A 15,301-nucleotide genomic window follows, 5' to 3' on the forward strand; every position below is an offset into this window, starting at 1 on the left:
AAGCTGCGTTAATGGTGACAGCTATTTTAGGTGTCACTGCTGTCCTGAATAGCATTTATTTGTATAGCTTGATATAGCTTTCAGTTGAAACACCTCTTACACCATTTGAACAATACATGTGTACCCGTTGATAAAATCGTAACAGGCTTTCAACTTTCCTGCCTTCCTATTTCAGTTATCACATGCATAGTCTATTCGAATGTATTTTTGGCTTATCATTCTAAATATGAATAGGACAAAGTAAGATAACACTGTTTGTGTATATCGCTTCCCTGCTCAAATGCTGGTATTACATTTTCCTCGGATAACCACCTTGCAGTTGAAACCAGGATCTCGGGATCCCTGCACGCCTCAGGGACGCTACTCGGCAGGTTTTTGTAACCTTAGGGTGAGTGAGTTTGTTTTTCGACGCTTTAAACAATATTCAAGTAACATCATGGCATGCCAGATTGATGGGTGAGGAAACCGAAGTTATGTAGGTTTTAGAGGTTACCACTTTGTTGAACATAAAACATTTACGATGACAACATGCTCCACTCATGGGCAACGCCTACCGCTGGTGACAGTCGAGCGGGTTTATTTACAGAATCATACATGTAGACACGCGACTGTATTGTTATATTCCATGTCAAACTACGACATTCCGAATTCTCTACGGTATTCTTACTGTAACAAAAACGTACGTTTTAATAATTTTGTCACATTAAATCCTTACGAAATAAGGCTGCAATACCCTTGTAAGATGACGCTCGAACTATTAATGATATGAAATATTACCGCGAAATGTTCTTTTCGTAAATATAAAGATAACTTATCTGGACGTGTAGCTTCTGTGTATCCAAATCCATGCCCCGACTCCTAAATCACCTCTCTGTGGGATCACTCACTGAAGGAAAGCAACACCCTTCGCCGTGCTAAACAGCACTCAATGCCCTACGGCAATTTTCCAAACGGTTTTACCTACCATTCGGCACCAATACAATAACAGGCGGTCAACGAGTATTACACCAAAATACCAAAATACTGATTATCTTTATATGTATATATTTAAGAGAGACAAAGACAGCTTGCCAGTAAAGACGCGAAGGCTCTGAGTTGTGTCTCATTTACCTTGCCCTCTCCGCTGCACCATAACCACGTGACACCACCACTTTCACGTGTACAACCTTCATCTTCAAATTACATCCGTTACCGTATTTACCCCATATTAATAGCATACATGCTCGGGAGGCCAATCACTGATTTGACTGGTCATGATTCGATTATTTGTGGACCGCCGTCATATAGCTTGAATAGAGTGCTGTGCTGCGTTTGAATAACAAACAAAAAAAGAAAGATTTATATTGTGAAGGGAATTAGTCTAAAATACCCCCCAAGGATCTGGACAGTGTCAGCGAAGACGTCACTTAATCTTTCGGGATACGTCACCTTCTATGTTAGCTTTTTTTTGGTATTCTTATTATCTATATCCTAAACAGCGCTAATGTGCGCCAATGCCGCCTCACAATGTAGACCAACGGTGACACATGGTCATAGCGATATCACGTGGGGAAACCTTGGTCAATGCCATTTTCAGGTGAACTATTGACTTGCCTTTCCATGTGTGTGTGACAGGTACATCGGTCAGGGAAGTATAATTGGCATTTGCTATGTAGTGGAGCACACAAAAACATGTCAGTTTCAAAATCTAGTTTGGAAAATCCGCCAATGCAACTTTTATATCACTTTTAACTTATATAACTATTAATTCCTGAACATGGAAATGTCATGCCATCTGAATAGGTGTGATCAGCGAGGTTATCTGGTTTGTTGGATGTCACATAGTTCAAGGTTCATATTCATAGGGGATGAGTGTTTGAAGTTAAAAGTCAAATGTGTTTAGGGTGGTACGACGTTTAAGATATTCTGCAGTCCAAGCGAATGAGCCACTTCAGAGGGGTTTTTTATGCATACCGCAAACTCCTTGTAATCACCTTTATTGATGAAAATATCTTCAGCATATGGGATAGTGTACTTTAGTCTTAATCCGTATAAGATTTTGAATATATGTGTTTATGTAATGGTAGATACATGATGTTAAATAGTGATTCAATAACATATATAACGTTAACTAAGTATCACAGTTGAACAGTGGACTGAGGTGTCTGTCAGCAGACAGCACGTGTTAGTTTTGACATGACACAAAGGAACAAAGGATAGAGGATAGTTGTTTCCAGCCAGCATAGCGTATTTATTCAACAAGAATGGGTGTTTATGAGAACCGTCGATACCCTGACAAGGAAGTAAGACAAACGTTTTCCAGTAAACTGAGGTTTGTATAGACCTCGCCCCTACTTTTTCTAAAGCCTGTTTTAACATCCTTGACAACATTACAATTATGAATACATCAGTAACAAAACACAATGTGTTTTATTTTTCGAGGACAAGGTTTAGGAATCTGAAACACTGATGTTTTGTAGGGGACCGCAATGAGGTTAAAAGTTGAACTTATTTAATCATCGTTTTCTCAGAAACCGTGCGGCCCGGATAGCTGGTACTTTTGGAAGATGGATTGGACAAAAAGACTGCGTAGATTTTTTAACAAATTGGACAAAAATATTTAGTTGTGCAAACTGTCCAAGCATCATTAGCTCACAAACGTAAATGCTCTTAAAGGTTGCTTCAAACATTTAATAAACCAAGAGGAAGTTTATTAATCAATAAACTGAAAAACCTAAACGGGATATGAATGTAAAAAGCTTACCCTGACATCGGTATCTTCTCTACTCAACTCTAAAGCACACATCGCTTGTCTGTTTCACAACATGATGAAACAGAGAAACAACCTTCACCATCCAGTGGAAGCAGTCGCTAATATAGGCAATTATACTAAAGAAAAGCATAAAAAGTATAATGGTTTGGAAGGTATTTCCTGTGCAGGGGACATTTCAGGAAAGAAAGTAATTCATGACACAGCTCGAGTTAGTCTGAGCATAAAATGCATCCATGCATGGATCGATGCATTGCAGCAAACTGACGTGAACAATAGTAATGCCCCGCTGTAATACTAATAAACTATAGTCTTCAAGTCTTACAACATAGGATTTGGTCAATTCATTTATTTATGTTAAACAGCAATGTCAAAGTTGTACTACCAGTTAAAAGAATTGCTACCTGCTCCTGTTTCAACACTGATGTTTAGTCTCTACCAGTTTCAATATACATGTATCAGAGAGATAAGATATCGCTCAATTCACTTCCTTGTTACAAGCGCGGGCCTCCCAGCTCTGACAACAGCAAGCAACAAGTAAGTCTGATCATATCTCTGACAATATCCTTCTCATGCCAGCTTATAATTAATCTTTATGTGTTTGTTTATTTATTTAATGCCTACAGGTGACCAACGATATCGCAGGACGACGACCGCTTACACACAACTCGTGTGTCATTGTTGTCTTTAGGGTTGAGATGATTGTAATAATGTTGCCGTGACCAGCTGAAAGTTCTAACCTCATGTGTGTTGAACATCAGGGTTCACGCTGCTGTTTTAGTATTTTAGTATTTTTTTGTATTTAGTTTTTTTATAATACTCAATCCAAATCTGTACGGGGTATACAGACATGGCCAATGAGGGGATCAAACCCGGGCCAGCGTGTTAACCACCCTCGTTTATCCAGCAGATCTATGTTTAATGAAACGAGTGTACAAGTTAAATAAAACCAAGACTGAAAAAAAACACATCAAACTCAAACACACCATTTATCATAACTTGTCTTTAAATCTTGCATTGTGATTGCCCCGTCAGTTGTGCTCATGTAACGTAATAGCGTTTAATGTGACGTCGTTGCCTTGGCACATAACAACTGTCTCTTCCCTTCTCTTCTCCCACCTTGAGGGGCGGTCGGGTAGCCTAGTGGTTAAAAAAGCGTTCGCTCGTCACGCCAAAGACCCGGGTTCGATTCCCGACATGGGTACAATGAGTGAAGCCCATTTCTGGTGTCCCCTGCCCTGATATTGCTGGACAGAAGGGTAATAGGGTAATAGATGAAAAGGACCAGACGTGATCTTTGGGGGAAAGGTCCGAACTCATGGTGATGTTGTGCTGCTGTAGTCAGTAACGATACGTGTGCACGACCGTCATCGCCTTGACAGATAAAACGTCGACCATTGTGGCGCGCAAACGGCCGAACTGTTGGTAGCTGTATGTAGTTCCGGTAGTTTTGTCCAGTGACTCTTGCATGACATAATATACAATGGAGTTCTGAAAGTCATAGTGGTCCCATCTCATATCAATACCCATCCATAAATTAGTCATGCTGCCTTGCGTTGATGCTCGCAAGACGTTCGTTGTGTTAGGTCAGAATCATGCCCAGTGGTGAAACAACTATGTTGTTTATTCGATGGTTATATTCGATAACAGACATGTACGTGCGCACCCAGCACCATTTGGAATCAGACTAACGTCTGACGGTCAATTCCCCAGCAAACATACCGCACTTACGCCACATATACCATCGCACAGAACATCACTGCCCACTCACAAGTTACCCTGACAACATCGAACGCAAGCACTCGCTGGGAGCCGCCATCTTGAACAGAGTCTCGCTCGAGGGAGATTTCGTTACAAACCAACGTTTAACATTTAACAGTCAGGACGGTTCCATGCCAGTAAGTCTAGAGTGAACCTGAAAACATTACACGAAATATTCAGCTATTCCTCCAGTTTCAACGCTCTAATCACTTTTAGCGTCTGCCTAGAATGTGTCGATCTGTTCATGGTGGTCAACACGTGGTCACCAAACACAGATTAGTGCACATGACTTCTGTTGTCACGTTGTGGGGGCATGAATAACCCATTTGTTTAAGGCGCCGAAATTCGCTCTGCAGAGTTGCTCCCATCGCCCCGATTATGTTTCAAGGTTTGTCAGCATCATGCCCGTCCTCGGGGGTTTCACGAAAGTGGTATATGTCTGAGACCTGCATCACTTCGGGCTAACACGCCGACACGCCGTGTTAATAAGGCGGCGTTAAATCCAACTCACTCACTCAAGAAATAAAACAGAGCAAAGAGAAAGACCCAAGCAAACATTATTTCCACTGTACGTGATACGTACGCTTTACGTGTTAATACAGAGGTGACTCGACCCGAGTCACGTGACGGAAGCAATCAACGTCGGGCCGACAGAGGTAACACAGGTAGGGGGAGGAGGCCGATACAGAAGAGATAGGGGTGTGGCCAGCGTCCGGATATATTAGGATAAGTTTTATTAGGATAAGTTTTATTCCATACTGAAAGGCCTCAGGCCCATAGTACAAATCTGTTTTCGGGAGTGGTTACAGATCCGTTTAACAGGTCATATTCTAATTAACATAGCATGATAAATGAACATTGATAGATTTTTTAGAGTATCTTTATCAGTTGTTGACATGATCGTTGTGAATCTTTGTATAGTGGGATGTACATAACCAGGCAGATCAATATATTTTCTTCTTAGGTGGTCGTATTTTGGACAAACTAACAGAAAATGAAACTCATCTTCAATCACATTTAAATCACATTGCTCACATATTCTCAATTCTCTGTCTATGTTTCTATGCCTGCCTACTTCGATCCTAAGTCTATGAGAGCTGCATCTAAATTGTGCTAAACTTATTCTAAACCTTTTAAAGTTGATGTCAAACAAATAGTATTCTGGGGAAATTGTTGTCTTGAAAAGCTTGTAATAATTGCATTTTTCTGAACTTAAAACATGCGATGCCCATTTTTGCAAGTATATATCCTTAAGTCTCTGGCGTAAAGAAACTTAAAATGAATCTGGATTGTTTGGTACACATTGATTACGCCAAACATACCCATAGCCGCAATCATTTAATAACGACTTTACATCATATACCCAATTGCGGCTTCCATGTTTTTCATACAATAACATCAGATTGTAACATTTTCTAGGTAATCTATCAATAGGCATTTTAAGAATCTTGAACCAATACTTGAGAATTCTAATATGCTGAAATATGTAAAGTGGTACACGTCCACATTCACCATATACCATAACACTTGATGTAGAGTTTTTTACGCCAAGGAATCGTTTACAAGCATATAGATGGACCAGTTCAATAGTTCTGTATTCAGTATGCCCCCAGACCTCTGCTCCATATAAAAGAATTGGAGTAATTTTTGTATCAAATATTTTAAAAAAGGTTTGATATGAGAGATCAGTGAACGTTTTCAAACTATGTAAGATTCCCATTAGTATCTTTTTTGCCTGCATTGCTGCATTACTGGTGTGATAATTCCACGTTAATCTGCCTGTGAAGGTTACTCCCAGATATTTATAAGAAGTGACAATTTTTAACGGTTGTGAGTTGAAGAACCATTTTTCCCTACTTGATAGTTTATTTCCCTTTTTGAAAACTAACACTTTCGTTTTCTCAGTGTTCACTTGGAGTTTACAATTAGAACAGTACAGCTCCAGTTGATCTATCAAATTCTGTAAACCTTTTATCGTACTAGAGAACAGGACTATATCATCAGCAAAAAGCAACAGAAATATCTTAACAATATCTGGATGCAGCTGTATACCATCCGTACAATTTTCCTTAATTTGTGCAGCTAGTTCATTAATGAAAAAACAGAACAGAAATGGGCTAAGAATACAGCCTTGGCGTACACCAATGTTACATGTGAAGACATCAGAGTATATTCCCCGATTTTTAACACATGACTTTACATTTTGATAAATATTGCATAATAGTTTACCCATTTTATTACTCACCCCATTTGAAAGAAACAATGACCACATTATATTTCTGTTTACAGAATCAAACGCTTTTTTGAAATCAACAAAAATTGCATAAAATTTTCCACCTTTTCTCTGCATGTATTTGTGAATAATCGCATTAAGTACGAAAATATTATCCGTGGTTGAATACCCTTGTCTAAAACCTGCTTGTTCTTCCGAAATTTTATCTAATGAATCTGACCAAAAAGTGAGCCTTTTATTAATAATGGAAATAAATATTTTGCTAAAAACACTCAGAAGGGTAATTCCTCGATAATTTTTGGTATCGGTATGTGATCCTGATTTATGTAGTGGAACAATCACACCGATAGTCCACTCTTTTGGGAAATAAGACGTTTCTAAAATCTTATTAAACAGTAATTCAAGGTATGGGAGTAGAATATTAACAGAATGTTTAAAAAATTCTGGAATTAAACCATCTATGCCGGAACTCTTGCTGTTTTTCAAATCGTAGATAGCTTTTTGAATTTCCTCTCTTGTGATTGGCGAGTCAAGGATTGTAGCAGTTATGTCATTATCACATGTTTCCTGATCTGATAATTCAAAGTAGGTATCATCCCCAACACCATTACCACTAAACATATTTTTGAAATAATCATACCATTTATCAATTTCAATATTATTTTTAAACTCATAATGTGGATTTAGCTTGTGGAGGGTTGTCCAAAATTCTTTCGACGACTTAATGTTATCTTCCAAATATTGTTTTTTCTTTTCAAGAAATATAATCTTCTTTTCCCTGCACGTGGTTTTGTAAAGATTTCTAATTCTTGTATATTCCCTTAATGACCGTAAATCTTTATCTCTTCTGAATTTGTTGAGGCATGTACATCTCTCTTTTTTTAGTAACTGACATTCCCAATCAAACCATTTTTGTGTTTTCTTGTCCACGTGAACCACTTTCTTCATTTCGTTCCCAGCATAGGAGAGTCCTTCTCTAATAAACTCAATACTTTCATCAATATTTGTGAATACGGTATCTACTGCTTTTTCAACCAGTGATACAAACTTGTCCGAAGCTAAGTTACAAAGAAATATTTCTTCTTTATCAATTCTCCACGTAAATCTAAATGTACTTGCATAATTAATATCATCTTGACCATCGATGACTGAGTGAAGCCTACACGTACGTAAAGCCATTGTTAATGGAAAATGTTGCGACTCGTACCGTGTGTCTATGTCGAATGTTTTACAGAGTTCAAACATATGTACGGTGGAGATAATATAGTCATTTACGCTTGCCCCTGTACTACTGATGAATGTATAGTCCCCAATACCAGCGTCACTGCCACAACGACCATTCATAATATGAATATTTAAAACAGAACATAGGTTCAACAAACATTTACCAAACTTATTCAAAATAGTCTATCAAGAAGTCCCAAGACGAGTTATCACGCCCTTCAAGATAATCCAAAATGTCGTCTTCCACAAAGTCGGGTTCTGTCCCTGTTCTGGAGTTAAAATCTCCCCCCAAAATACATGAAACGTCATCGATCTGATTTAAAATATCCAGGAGCTCGTCTTGAAACATCAGAACACCATTTCTAGAAGTAGCACATTTATCATAATAGGTTGAGCCTTCTGGGTGTATATATACACAACAGTATAACACATCTGTTACAGTACCAAACAGTAATTTATCTAATAGAATGTAAATACCACTTTCTTTCACCCAATTCCGCTTAATATATTTTTTCAGCTGTTTTCTAACCATAACTATGATACCACCAGAGAGTCTCCCTGCTTTTGCTAACTTATCACCTGGTCTATTATAATATAAATCATCAGCAAACTTGTTCTGGAAGTCTAACTTCTGAATCCACGTCTCTGTGAGGCCTACAATGTCAAATGAATGTAAATATGAAACAAAGTCACAGTCATCTAATTTAGATTTCAATCCAGATATATTCCAGTATAAGAGTTTTATTGTAGGAGAGTCATCACTTTTTAAATCCTCTGAGTCTTGGTATGGGCCCCGGCCACACCCCTAGGTAGTGCGGTCCTGCTGGCTGCCCCTAGAGCTGGTAGCCTGACTGCGGGTAGTGGGGCGCGAACTCCCCTCGTTCCTGGGTGAATTGTTGATTGTGTCAGAGACCCCACCTCTTCTCCTATCCGTGACATTGATTGAAGCATCCGTAACCTGTTTGGGTGCTGACACAATTTTACCACCTTTATAAAAATAATGTTTAGATTGGTCTTCATCTTTACATTTCTTTAATTCTTGTCTCTGTTTTAAAGTTAAGTCATTGGAAATTCCATATCCCTTTGACCGAAGGGAATCTCTCAAACTTAGAGACTTCATCTTATCCTCCCAGTGCACAAGTTTAGCGATCACAGGGCGTGGTCTATCAGTGATACGTTGTCCTATTCTATGTGCCCTCCCAATGTCTCTTGGAACAAGCAGATCTATGTTATTGGCTTCCCTGGCATTGTTCAACACTTCCAAAGTTTTGTTTTTGCAGATTGCATAGGATTCGCTCGGTCCCTCTGGAACACCATACAAAATGATATTATTTCTTCGACCCCTTCTCTCAAGATTCTCTAGACGTGTATCAACATTGTCAAAGTCATAATATACATCGTCTAGTTTTTGACAGACCGCATCCACATCAAGCCGAATGATATCTTGTTCTCCCTTGTTCGTACTCACTTGATTTCGTAAATCTGTGACGTCACAGCGTAATGTTTGTAATTCTTCTTTCACTGAACCAATTTCCTTTAATAGTTTGTCTTCGGATGCCTTGATTTGTTGAATAATTGCCGATTTCATATCATCCAGATCCTTACTAAATGGGCCAGGGTTCGATTCAACATCACCTGACAGGTGTATTAGCAATGATACACAAGGACAAAACAGTCGCACCACACCTCGGTCCGGAATTCGATATGTAAACAAAGACGATGTGTTACAATCAGTGGGACAAAAGTTCGCATCCGGATATAGAGCCGTCTGAACCTACTAGTAATATCATTAATACTGTAAACTCGTGTTTTGGAATATAGCTGGACTGCTCTCAAAGGTATCTGATTGTGAGTGTAAACCTTAGTGTGAGTTTTGAAAATCACTTGACATAAGGTTTGACGGAAACGTGGAACCCAAAACTGAATTTTGATGATACGTTCTGCGAAAATACTAACATCAGATCGCAAGTTTTGGAAGACATTCATGTGGAATATGTGTTCTCATCAAAAAGGTTCTTACAGATGAATGAAAAATTCATGGAACACATAAAGTGGTGTATATCTATCACTTGACAAGTACTGTTTTGAATCGTGTTATACTGCTGTGTATGTATTCACTTAGAAGGATCAACGTGGTACAGCAGTAATGTTGAACCTAAGAATGGTATATTTCTATTTCCGGATAACTGCTTGACATTCTAGGTGATGTTTTATGCACATTTCGGTTTGACTTCAATGCAAGGACTGGTAAGGAGCCAGATAATATGGAGGAGTATGTACTTGAATATCTCCATGACCAGGATACTTCATACTTGGACTTTCTCGCAGACAGATTTATCTTTGTAGATATTCAAATGATACAGTTCTTAATAATTTTGGAAAATATTCTATTAATATATGTTCTGTTTTAAATGTACACATTATGAATGACCGCTGTGGACGTGATTCCGGGAAAGGTAACCTTAATTTGTTGGCAATGCTGGTGCAAATGTTATTAATTACATTGTGAGCACCATAAATATATTTTACTTGTGTGAAAATTTGGATATTACGTCACAACACGAACCACAGTGTCTGCTTATGACATTGTTTTTACGAGCGTTTCATTCATGTGGAAAATCATCATTTGATAAAGCCCACCGTAGTCATTCAATGTTTAAGTGGGATAAGAACAAATCAGAGATTTTCCTAGAACGTCTGTTATGTGACACTTTCTCATGCCTCTTACATAAAGCTATTGATTCTGTTTTTACAAATATTGATGAAAGTGTATCGTTGTTTACAGAAGCTAGTGTATATGCAGGGAATGTAACTCTTCTTTTGACTGGGAATGTGGGTTATTCTAGACAAAAAGATGCACTCTTTTAAACCAATTCAGGAAAATAAAGGATAACGATGCACAAGCTAAGAAAACTGTTTCGAAAAACAAGTATAAAACTGTTTGCAGAACGGTGATATTAACGGTGATGATTTTACAGACAACTTGCATTTGGACTATTTTGATAATGACGACACCAATTTTACAACAGAAATATTAGATTCCCCAACCTCAAAAGAAAAGATAAAATCCGCAATTCAAAACCTGAGAAGCTTGAAAAATCCCGGAATTGATGGACTAATAACGGAATTATTTTAATACTCTCTTGATAACATCCTGCCATATTTGGAAATATTATTTGCTATAATTCCAGTTCACAACAAAGGCTTAATGACAGGCGTTATAGGGGATTCAACGTACCTGTATATTCAGTAAGATATTTATTAGCATTGTTCGTATTGTGGTCGAACACCCTTGATAGGATTGAAGAGCAAACAGGATTTTGACTACCACTGGTTATATGGTTCTTCTCCAGGCTCTGATAGATAGGCATATTCATTGTTAACATGAAAATTGTACGCTATATTTGTCGACTTTTCTAAAGCATTCGATTCATTCGATGGTATCTATATTTAAATTACATTGTGTCAGTAATGAAATGGGCAAATTGTTATGTAGTTTTTATGAGGAAGTCAAATCATTTGTTAATCATGGTGTATGCAAGGATGTGTATTAAGCCATTTTTGTTAGGTATTTTCATTGAGCTTGCAGCTCCAACCAAAAGAAATTATGATGATGGTATACAATTACATCCTGAAATTATAACAATATTCATGTTACTATTAGTAGATGAAAGAATTATCTTCTCAAGTACTGTAAAATGTACAAACCTTGACAATAAAGCTTTAATTGCATTGCGATACGTTGAAACCTAATGTTAATTTGGATAGGACAAAAATGGTGTATTTAGCAAAGGAAATACACTGTCAAATAATGAAAAGTTTCGGGGGCATTTACTTCAAACTGAAACCTCTTATAAATCTCTTGGTGCGATACTTTCTTGGTGCAAGTTATTTATGATGGAACCAACATAGGTTCAATGCAGCCATCCAAGCTAAAAAGATAAAATTAATATAAATGTCTCCTTTATAAATGTGTGTATGGCTATATTTGGAACAACCAATGTTTCTTTGAGAATTATTCTATGTTTATATCGAAGACATGTATATTCTAACATGGAGATCTGTTCTAGATATTCCAGTAAATGGGAATATTATAGATGTTTTAAAATGCAAATGCAGAAAATTATTTTACTGATGTAAATATAAGAAAATGCAGATATATTTTGGCACAATTTAGATACATGTTAATGGTTTAAGTTGTATGTTGTAAATAAAAAACATATTGAACAAAAACACTATGAAATATATCTCTATTAATATACCATGCGATATCATTAAGAAATAAATCCTTGTAAAAATTTTAACCAGTTCCACATTGTCATGCGTTCTGCACTATGGGTCTGTGGCCACACAGTTATACATAATTAAACAAAATTGAAAAGGTTACACACGATTTCTCGCCTACACTGATACTTAAGAACAAAAGCGACTTAGATACGCTTTGAAACAACGAGTTGGTACATTGGGATTACTACACGAGTGTGCTTTCGCTCGTTACAGGTTTTGAAAAAAACTCGTAAGATAAATTGTATCTGACGGACACGAGTGCAGTAATCTGTCTCTTACACACCCTAAAATTGCACAGTTTTAGTATCAAATCAATGCATTTTGTCTATTCTCATGATCACAGTGGCGCATTAATACATCATACAACGGTCATCCGATGTTGACATCACCCGACGTACCGCTTACCACTCCTTAATAATGTGACTCTACACGAAAAGGTTTCTGTATATCTGTGGATGATCAAGGCGATGATAATGCAAATTAGATAAGATCAATGCACCCGCAGGATGCAGAATTGTGTAAGAAACCCAGAGGTGTGGGGTGACCTTGGGTCATGCATGGAGCAAGCATGTTTAACACACGTTATGTTATTGTTGTGAAACGTCAGCTCGTCTGTTCTTACCCCCACTACAGTTAGTGATTGAGTGAGTGAGTGAGTATGGTTTTACGCCGCTTTTAGCAATATTCCAGCAATATCACGGCAGGGGACACCAGAAATGGGCTTCACACATAATACCCATGTCGGGAATCGAACCCAGGTCTTCGGCGTGACGAGCGAACGCTTTAACCACTAGGCTACCCGACCGCGCCCTCCCCCCCCCCTCCCCCCCTCCCCCCCTCCCCCCTTCCCCCCCTTCCCCCCTTCCCCTAAACAAATCCATGTCAACAGTCATAAACTTACATGATAACAATTAAGAACATATACTTATTCGGACACGGACTTCCGTTGGGGGGATTCTGTGTTTAATGTGAAATAATTGTAGGAAATCAGTTGCCAAGATAATGGTTGACGTACTTTTGTAATTAGTCCTTTGCGTCAGCGCTATTCCAGCAAGCTAATGGCTACGAATATGTTTAAAATCTAAGAAAACAGGGTGAACTATTTTGTGGTTGAGACGAATTGGTGCTTTGCTTTCATTTTAATTTCTTCTGAGTGTATATAAAAAAAAAAACATTTTTAGAGCCATTAACGCCTGCAGTTTCAAATACGTCACAAGTATGCCGTAAGTGTGAGATCTTAATAAAGGTCCTCGTTTTGCGATGTTCTTTACATTCTGTTTCATTCAGTTTCATCTAAAAATCAAAACAGCGAAACAACCTTTGAAGTATGTTTTGATTGAAATTCTTTCACCTCCAATGTGTATTTCATCATTGAAACCCACACCATAGTAATTGCATTGATACGTATTTCACTATGGCTTTGTAAATAGCATGAATGTATGAAATGACTCTCAGGAAATGACTGAAATATGAGTGTCTCTTTACATTACCTGTCTGATACAACTCGGCCAAGTAACATAATCGATCATAAAACAACACTCGCGAATAATCCCAGCTAGTTGTTGATTGTTAATTAGTCTGATGCAGTTACTTTAGCCAATTTTCTCATCCAATGTTACAAAAACAATCTTCGGATCAAAGTAACTTGAAAGTACAAATACCTGAGTGTTGTATTAACACTGTTGTATCACACTTCGTGAATTAGTCACTCTTTCGTTCATTTGTCGTCAAAGCCCCGACAGATGTGCAGCAGCAGTCATGAAATTGATGCAATGTGGTTAAAATGCACCCAAAATGATTACATTTAAACATGTTAAAATTCACCGTTGGTTGAGAATGCGACATCAAACCAGAGTTATTTAAGTGCGACTCATATCATTGCTATTATCGAGGTAGTTCCTGCAAGTCATATCCCCAATTAGATTAGGACTGCAAAGTATCGCAACACAACATCACAGTCACATATTCCGATGCCGTTTATGTAACGGATTTATTAAAAGTGTTTGCCTAATTTTGAAAAATCACGATATGCTATTGAATTAGTAAAACATAGTGAAATATAACGCTACTCTTATCAGAAATGATTTTACTTAACACAAGCTTTGGTCAGGTGGATTGGTGTTGTTAATACAATATTGGAGATTTCATCTTTCAAAACATACAATATATCAAAATATGTATTTCCTTCTCGATAACTCCCTTTCATTTCACTGTGTTGAGTCTCAGTGGTGCGTGCAATGCTTGTGACATGGCAACAGGAAATAAACAAATAACAATGTTCTATTTCTAAACTGATACCATCCTGGAAAACAGGTTTAACATTGTTGACAGTCGTATGCTTAAGAGGCATTCAGTTTTATTCAACACCCTCATTACTTTCTGGTCTCAGGGCGAGGCATCCAAACACGTCCACATCACGCAAAAGGTAAGTCTGATCTCTCTTATTTATGTTCGTGCTTCCCCACCATCCAGCTTTTTATGACACATTATATCAACAGGTGCTTTGCCCATGTCAATAACACTTAACAAGATTCTAGCATTAAGGTGCTTTATGCGTTGTGATCTATCCATAGAAAGGAATATCCCTCGGCTATGTATTTGTCCAAGAGTATGAGCAAAACAATAACGCGTTTTTCAAGTTATTTATCTCCCATACAAAGGTAAGTCAAGTGTTCCTTATGACAAACGCGGGAACTTATGACACAATTCTTTAAATGATGTAACCCTGATCAAACAACAATTAAAGTCGTATGAAGTATATTGAAGAGACCTCAAGTTTAATATATTGTTACACCGCTTGAGAGTTTGTTCCTTGAGTGTACGTGGTAAATGTTAAAATGTTTATGATGATAGAAGAAAACTTATATACTTAATGTACACTTTGCTACTGTAGTGTAGGTGCGCGTTTCACTGTGCGTGTCGTGTTCGCTGCGTGACTGGTGACAGCCATTTTATGTGTCAGGGCTGTCCTGAATAGCGTTTGTGTAACTCGACATAGCATTCCAATTGAACTCCCTCCTTTCAAGTATTTGCCTTCCTATTCAAGT

Source organism: Haliotis cracherodii, unplaced genomic scaffold, assembly GCF_022045235.1.
Source record: "Haliotis cracherodii isolate W230 unplaced genomic scaffold, xgHalCrac1.p SCAF_14, whole genome shotgun sequence".
NCBI classification, from domain to species: domain Eukaryota; kingdom Metazoa; phylum Mollusca; class Gastropoda; order Lepetellida; family Haliotidae; genus Haliotis; species Haliotis cracherodii.